Genomic DNA, 9,673 nt, shown 5'->3' on the forward strand with positions numbered 1-9,673 from the left:
ACTCTAAAACCTGACCAAAGTCAAATCTTGGCCTAAAATTCCTCAAATTATCAACTCAAAACCTCAAATCTTGGTTACAACTCCAAAACTGATTCCTTAAATTCTTCTAGGCTAATTTCGACATTCCAGAGCTGCTAGAATCGACGAAATTCCATTTTGAGATCATTAGCTCCGATTGGCCTCAAATACCACTTTTGAACACTTAAAGCTAATGAAAACTCAAAATTTCCAAAGACTTATCCTTTCATAGAATTTTCTAAAAACCAACACCAGGTAGCAATCAGAATTTACTCAGGAAAACTCAAGGGAGGGATAAAATGATCATTTTACAAAATTTTAAAAATGACCTTCAGGGTCATTACAGTGTGGCCTATCTCTTGTTTTTCCTTTAAAGATCTTCTTGTCGTCTACAAAAGCATTTCCTTCTCCATCCTTAGCAATAATACAACAAATAACTGTTTGCCTATTAACTCGTGTGATGTTAACAAATTTTTAAATTCCTTCAAGGATGGTTATTGAGTCCATCCTTAAATCAACGTCACAAATGAAATATATTCACGTTTCAAATCATGATTGAAAATTCTTCTCATTTGTACATCATAAATAGCCTCCTATAGATTAAATAAAGATATCTCAGAATATAAGTTTTTAATCTTCAGAAAATACTCAACGATAGAAAGATTACCTTGAGTGGTGTTAGCCAATTCATTCTTTAGTAGTCGCGTTTCATCTTCTTAATGAACATCTGATCGAGGGGTCTACCATTTTCATGAGATGATTTACACCTTATAATATGATCGAATAACTAAAGGAGATTTTCCTCTTCAGGATAAACTCTGCATTCGCATTATTTTGCTTACACTTTTTGTATGTGCTACTATTTTCTAGTCCATCATCGGGAGGACTTGTGTTACTCCGGCCATTAACAACATCCCACAAATCCTCACCCACAAGGTATGGCTTTATACATGTCCTCCATACCTTGTAATTGGATTGGTTCAATAATTTCATCTCCATTCCATTAACATGGCCGCTTAAATCCATTTGGACAACCCAATTGAATCAACCACTAATCCAATCTTGAAATAAATTCAGAAGTCAATCTATGACTATGGCTCTAATACAGTGTATATAATAGAAGAAGAAAAGTGTGATTCAAGAGACCTTCTGATAGCTCAAATTCGTTAAGTGAGATTGAAAGATTCAACTAAAAAAAAGAAAGCTAGAAAAGAGAAGGATGATTTTGGATAGAGAACTTAGTTATGGAGAAAAACTTTGGAATTTACTTGTAACTTAGCCCTTAAGCTTATACTTCCAAAAAAAATCATAGTAAATGGTAACTTTACTTGTAACTTAGTCCTTAAGCTTATATTTCCAAAAACAAAACCTTGTTAATATTAATTTTACTCGTAACTTAGCCCTTAAGCTTATAGCTCAAAAAACCACTCATACTATAAAGAGAAACCTCTTCCCCAAAACATCTAAAAAAAAGATAAAGATCCATTTCTCATATTTTGAAATAGAAAAGAGAGATTGAGAGAATGTGTTTTTTGAAATGTGTTTGTAATGAAGAAGAAAAAGAGGTAGGAAGAAAAAAAGCATTAGGGGTTTGTCCACATTGTGAAGGAAAAGTTGAAGCAATATATGTTGAAGGAAGTTTGAAGTTTTGTTTTCTCCCAATTTGTTATAGGATGAAGAGGAAGTATCTATGTACTGTGTGTTCTAGGCATTTGGTTTTATTGTATTCTTGATTCTTATGGTCAAAAGCAAATGTCTATCTCAATTTCAGAAAGATTCATGCCTTTTTTATTATATTTATAAAGAATTTAATTTTATATATATGAACAATTTAACTTTGGATTGTTTAATTTTTTTCTTAGCCATAGAAATGTCTCGACCACAAGATACCCAATGGCGGAGACAATATAGTAGTATCGAGTTTATCTGAATTCAGTATATTTAATGTAGAGCCTAAATTTATATTATAAAAATATACTAAAATTGCTATAAGTAATACAATAGGTTCAATGCTAAGAACCTGAAGAACTAAATCCATAAAATTTAAATTCTGAATTTGTCTCTCCTTTCACCATTCCATTTATTGCAATACTAATTAAAAAGAAAAAGGAAGCTTTCGAAAAATTCTACACACAATCATACACCGTGACCGTCTCATACAAATTTCTTTTATCTCTTTATCAAATTATAACGATAGTTATATTCATATTATCTAATTACTTCATTTAAATAAATTCTTTCATGTTAATAAAACTGATAGATTCGACAAAAATAGCTTAATTGTGCCTTTTTGTTTATTGAATCATAATAATATTTTGTTGACTTGTAATGATAGTTGTATTAACCATCTTGTCACAGACTTAGACTTCAACTAAGACTTCCGTGCGGCACTTGACAACTTACTCACGAATCTTTCACGATCTTGTAAGCTCAAGTAAGCCTTTAAGACTAGATCGCTAAGGGAATGCTAGATTGTAAGAAAGACAAGAGAGCTTTTATGAAGAAGGCTTTTGTATTACTTTGGAAGAATGCTTGATTGCTTGATTTCTGGATGGTTTACAAATGAATGGCCCCTTCTATTTATACTACTCCTAAGGGGCTTAAGTGTAAATAAAAACTACTATACAAGTCCTCCCATATTTACAAAGAAGTCCCTACTCTAGAACTCTCCACATACTCTAGAGAATTCCAAGTCTTTCAAGACTTCTCTACAAGCTTCTATAAGAATCTAGAGTCTTCCACTAACCTCTCCAAGACTCTAGGTTCTTCGACCTTCTTCAAGATTTCTCTTGAACATTCTAGAGCCTTCTATTAACCTCTCCAAGACTCTAGATTCCTTTACCTTCTTCTAGAATTCTCTTGGACATTCTAGAGCCTTCTATTAACCTCTCCAAGACTCTAGATCTTTCCCCCGTCTTCATGATCAAGTGGCGGGTCATGACACTCTCCCCCACTTGATATGGCGACGACCTCGGCGCACTGCTGCTACAAAAGCCTCCGGACTTAGTCTTGAAACTGCGACAAGTCTTCATGTCATTCTTATATGGCCTCTTCCAGAGATTGTCCCTTCTAGTGGACGAGGAAAATGACAGTGGCCTATTGTCCCTATTCCTGCTTGGTTCAGTCAACACTGGCCTCCGTTCTTTCTGGCACTTTAGAGGCAAGTGTCTTGGCAACTTCTTCGGCATCACGCCCTTCTTCATGCAAGGTGGCAATGCCTCTCTAGCACCATTGTCTTCACTCAAACTCGCAATGGTGTCTATGAACGTCGGTACTCCCTCCTCTAGGACCTTCTCAAGCTGCATGGCCAAAAGTTGGGTTGGTCCTTCCGTCTTCGGCACCTTGACTAGAGGCACCATACATGATCCCTCTTACTCCATAACCACGAGTTGTTGGAGGTAGGGGTTGATCATCGTATGACATCGCTGGAAGAACTCCTGCCCAAGGACGATATCAAAGATATCTAAGGGAGCGACGGTAAAGTTGGTCTTACCTCGCCACTTGCCCAATGTGATATCTACTCTTTGAGTGACTCCGCACACAGGTGTAAGGGGTGCATTAACCGTCCTGAGACAGGCGTCACTTGGACTGTAACTTAGCCCCAACTTTATAGTTGTTGACTTGGTCATTATGTTGGCCTCTGCACCTGTGTCAACCATTGCACGAGCGAGTCGTCCATTGATCATGATGTCTACATATTGTGCGCCATACTCCTTCGGCTTTTCTGATTGCTTTGCGATAGCTCCGCATAGTCCAATCAGGCCTAATTGCGTTGTGTCTGAACCTTTCTCTTCCCCTTGTACATCTTTCCCCTTTCATTTCCGTAGGATGGCACCAAGGTTCTTCAGTTCAGGACACCTTGCATAGCCATGCAGCCCTCCGCATATGTAGCATCCATTCCCCTTCGCATTCTGTGCCTTTCTGTCGGCATCACCTTGTCGTCCAGCCTTCTTACCATCGGACTTATGGTTGTCGTAGTTTTTGGGATGAGGTTGTTTCTCTTCACAATCTCCCCCACCTTGGTCATGACTAACTCTCGTCTCGTCTCCTCTTCCTCGGTCATGCTTGTCATGCCTGAAGTCTGTCAAAGCTTCGGCTTGTGTTATGGCTTCATCGATGGTGCTAACTTGGCGATACTCCAACTCTATCTTGGCCCAACTCTGTAGTCCATCCATGAAGTGGAAGAGCGTGTCTTCATCCGTGAGGTTGGGAATCTGAAGTGTGAGAGTAGTGAATTCCTTCACATAGGCCCGTATGCTACCCATTTGCTTTAATTCCCGAAACTTGCGTTTGGCCTCATAGATGACATTGTTGGGGAAGAAGGCCTTCTTGAACTCGTTCTGGAACTACTCCCAGGTGTTGATGGTGCATAGACCCTTCCCGATCTCAGACTCCTTGCACTTCCATCATAACATGGCTATCTCCGAAAGATATAACACGGCTGTGTTGATCCTCATCTCGTCATTCTTCACTTTGTTACAGTTGAAGTAATTTTCCAAGTTCCAAAGGAAGTTCTCCACCTCTTGTGCATCACGGGCACCTTTGAATATAGGTGGCTTGGGAGCCTCAATCTTGGCCTCCCGGTCTGCACTGGACGTCATGCATCTCCCAGAATCTATTTCTCCTTTGAGTGCTGCCATCTCGACCTTCATGGTCTCCACCGTGCTAAGCGCGTCCATGATCCAACACTCCAAGGAAGTGATTACCTCTTTCATCTCGTACTCGGTAGCCTTACGCACCTCTAACTCCTTCCGGATGTTGTCGTTCTCCTCAAGGGTCAACTCCTCTAGAGACTTGAACTTTCCGTCGACCTTGTTCAAGCGCTTGCCTAATATCTCCACTGCTTGCCGGGCAGCATCCACCCTTACAATCCACTCCATGCCGGGCGTGACGTCCACGGGCTCCTCGCCTCACTCATCGTCACTCACCTTAGTGGCCGAGGGTGAGTAGGATGTTAGGACCTCGCTTGGTGTAGGCTCAAGCGGCACCTCTTCATTTCTCTTAGAGTTTTTCTTTCCCTTGCAGAGCTTTCTTCCAACATCTTGCTTAACGTTAGTGGCGGTAGTGGCGTTGATGTCTCCCTCACTTGCCATATCCCTTAGTAGAACCTCGCTCTGATATCACGTTGTCACGGACTTAGACTTCAACTAAGACTTCTGTGCGGCACTTGACAACTTACTCACGAATCTTTCACGATCTTGTAAGCTCAAGTAAGCCTTTAAGACTAGATCGCTAAGGGAATGCTAGATTGTAAGAAAGACAAGAGAGCTTTTATGAAGAAGGCTTTTGTATTGCTTTGGAAGAATGCTTGATTGCTTGATTTCTGGATGGTTTACAAATGAATGGCCCCTTCTATTTATACTACTCCTAAGGGGATTAAGTGTAAATAAAAATTACTATACAAGTCCTCCCATATTTACAAAGAAGTCCCTACTCTAGAACTCTCCACACACTCTAGAGAATTCCAAGTCTTTCAAGACTTCTCTACATGCTTCTATAAGAATCTAGAGTCTTCCACTAACCTCTCCAAGACTCTAGGTTCTTCTACATTCTTCAAGATTTCTCTTGAACATTCTAGAGCCTTCTATTAACGTGTCCAAGACTCTAGATTCCTCTACCTTCTTCTAGAATTCTCTTGGACATTCTATAGCCTTCTATTAACCTCTCCAAGACTCTAGATCTTTCCCCCGTCTTCATGATCAAATGGCGGGTCATGACACTGAACAACTAAGTGCTAGAAGCAATGCCAGCTGCACTACTTGTAATGATGCGAAAAGAACTGTGTAAACTTTTTCTGTGTTCATTTATTTCCCAAAAGAGAATATATATATATATATATTGTGATACAATATTGAAATAAGAAAATTAATTATATGTTACCAAATATGATACCAAACAAAAAAGAAAACTAATTATATGTTACCAAATATGCTATCAAACAAAGGAAGGAAACTAATTATATGTTACCAAATATTTATACTGCAATATCCCCCCTCAAGTTGGAGAATGGGAATCAAAAATGCCCAACTTGGAAAGCAAGAAGTCAAACTGAGTTTTGCCGAGAGCTTTGGTAAAAATGTTTGCCAATTGTGAAGATATTGAAATGTGTGACGGAGAGATCAATCATTCATTAATTGCATCACGAACAAAGTGACAATCTACCTCAATGTACTTTGTTCATTCATGAAAAACTGGATTTTTTGCAATGTGCAAAGTGGACCGACTATCACAAAATAATTTGATCGCCTTGGGATGTTGTATACCTAAACTCAACAACAGGCCTTTCAGCCACTTCAACTCACAAGTGACCGCAGCCATGGACCTATATTCAGCCTCTGCAGAAGATCTAGAAACTGTGTGCTGCTTCTTTGTCTTCCAAGAGATGGGAGATTGACCTAGAAATACCAGCCAACCTGTAAACGAACGGTGAGAAAGCGGACAAGCCGCCCAATTAGAATCACACCATCCCTGCAAAGTCAATTCATTGTCGGCACGCAAAAAAATACCCTATCATGTGGTGCCTTTCAAATAATGAACCACTCGCAAGGCCGTTTTCCAATGTTCAATTCGGGGTTCTTGCATGAATTGAGACAAAATATGAACAGAGTATGCCAAGTCCGGTCGAGTGACCCCTAAATAAATCAAACGCCCGACTAATCTACGGTAGACCTCCGGATCCAACAACAAATCTCCATTTGCAAGGCCAAGTTTATGATTTTGCTCAATAGGGAACCCACTTGGCTTTGCACCTAACAACCCTGCTTCAGAAATAATATCAAGAGTATACTTGCGTTGACACAAAAATAACCCTGATGAACTATGAGCTACTTCAATACCCAAAATATATTTGAGAGACCCAAGGTCTTTCATTTTGAAACAATCACTCAAATAGGCTTCGAAAGTTGCAAGTGCAGCGGAATCATTCCCAAAAATAATAAGATCATCAACATAAACTAAGATATTAATCTGAATATTTCCTCTAGTAAATGTAAAAAGAGAATAATCAGAATAGGATTGTAGGAAACCATACCCTTTTAAAGCAGTCCGCAATTTTGCAAACCAACATCTAGGGCCTTGTTTCAATCCATACAACGATTTGTGCAAACAACACACCAACATAGGATCTGGAATTTCAAATCCAGTAGGGAGATTCATATACACCTACTCATCAAGGTCACCATGTAAAAAGGCATTATGAACATCCATTTGGTGAAGTTTCTAATTTTTGGATGCTGCAATGGCTAGGAAGGCTCGAACAGTAGTCATCTTGGCGACCGGAGCAAAACTTTTATTGTAGTCAATCCCTACTTATTGATGGTTTTCCAACACAACCAAGCGCGATTTGAGCCATTCCACATCTTTATTTGACAAAAATTTGGTCTTGTACACCCATTGATTACCAAGTGTTTTCTTACCCGGAGGAAGATGTTCCAAAGTCAATGTACCATTGTCTTCCAATGCACGTATCTCTTCTTTCATTGAATGTATCCAACCTTCGTGTTTCATGGCTTCTTTGAAGGTCTTAGGATCCTTACCAGAAATAATAGCTGCAAGAAACTTATGATAATTTACAAAAATATTATCACAATTAATATAGTGTGTCAAAGGATAGGGAGTACCTAAGGAGTGATTGTCAATCGGAGTAGTAGGAGACGGACTATTAGCAAAAACTGAGTATGTCACATGATCACGAAGCAAAATAGAGGGAAATTTCTCCCGAAAACCACGCTCCAAACCACCTTCCACATCCGTGGCTGGAGTATGGTGTTGCTTCCCCCCTGTCTACCAATAGGCACTGGGCTCCCAGTGGTCTGGGCACTGGCCGTTGGTTGCAGCTCGGCCTGGCTACCATCAGACACTGGTTGGGATGTAGCTTGCAGCTGCTGCCCGACAGCCTTCGAACTATCAATTTCGCCTCCTAATTCATCTCCGTACATCATAAAATCACCATCAATTTCAGCACCCATATCAAAAAAATTGGAGGAAATATGAACATCTTCCGGACAAGCAAAAGGAAACACATTCTCCACAAACTTTACATCGCGAGAGAAAAAACATTCCTTCGTATCAAAATCAAACAACCGCCACCCCTTCTTACCAAACGGATATCCCACAAAAAAACACTTTTTGGTCCGACTAGCAAATTTATCACCCTGAATTTTCTGATTATGAGCAAAACACAAATAGCCAAAGATACGAATAGCATCGAAAGAAGGAGGTTTATGAAATAAAATTTTGAAAGGTATTTTATTTTGTAATATGGGTGTGGGGGTACGATTTATGAGATGAGATGCAGCAAGAACACATTCACCCTAGAAAAAATAGTCAAATTGGCCTGAAATCTTAGAGCCCTCGCAACATTCAACACATGTTTATGCTTTCTCTCTATTCTTCCATTCTGTTGTGGAGTACCCACACAAGAGGTTTAAAACAGAATACTAGTGAAAGTAAAATAATTGTCGGTACCATTATCACTTTCTACAACTTTAACTGTTTGATTAAATTATCAATCAATCATAGCAACAAAAGCAACATCTGATACACCTTTATTTTATCAACCAACAAGTATATCCAAATAGCTCAGGAAAAATTATCAATAATTGTTAGAAAATAATGAGCTCTACACGATGAAATATGTCGATATGGACCCCATAAATCACAATGTATTTTCTCAAATATTCTAGACGCTTTATTATCACTTAAAGAAAATTTGTCTCTAGGATGCTTAGCACGTAAACACACTTCACAATCCTTTGCTAAACTACTCTTATCACTACTGACATGAGGAAGCAACTTAACTACTCTCTCGGAAGGATGCCCCAATCGTCGATGCCACAATTCCAATGTTGACACTGCATGACAGTGGACACATGTTGCACCACATCCGATTTGCTAAAATAGTATAGTCCGTTCCCTCAAACTCCTGTTCCAATTAACTCCTTCAATGGGTCCTGAATAGCACACATATAAGAATTATAAGAGACAATAGTGCGTAAATTATCAGTAAGTTGAGGGACGGAGAGTAAGTTGCAACGTAAATAAGGCACATAAAACCATGATGTAAGATGATTTTATCTGACAGTCGAACAGATCCTTTCAAAGAAGCTAACATTGTTTCACCATTAGGCAAACCAACAGGACAATCAACGATATGGACGTCAAACAACCAAGATTTCTCACCAGTAATATGATGAGTAGCACCGGTATCAATAATCCAAGAAGAAACATCAAACTTACCATTCAAGCGATTTTCTAGAATTGTAGCATTATCAAAAAATCCCATAATAGCCTTTTATTAATCGGAAGTAAAGTGTTGACCTACGGCAACGTTATTTGATGCGGTTGTTACACAATTTGTCAAGGGTGAAGACGTGGAGGTGCTGTCGGACGTGGCAGTCGCATATAACAAGCCACGACCTTGACCAGTGGAAGACAACCTTCCACTCTTTTCAGTCTATCCTTCTAGATAACCGACAATGTCATAACAATTACTAACATCATGATCACGCTTCTTGCAATGAGAGCACACCAAAAGCGACCAACACTTTTCAGTCACATGTCCTACCTTCTTAAAATGTGAGCATATAGGATGATCTGCAAAACCACGGCCCCGTCCGGCAGTAGCACGAACCGCAAATCCAAGAGCCTTGATCGA

Source organism: Solanum dulcamara, chromosome 6, assembly GCF_947179165.1.
Source record: "Solanum dulcamara chromosome 6, daSolDulc1.2, whole genome shotgun sequence".
In the NCBI taxonomy this organism is placed as follows: Eukaryota; Viridiplantae; Streptophyta; class Magnoliopsida; order Solanales; family Solanaceae; genus Solanum; species Solanum dulcamara.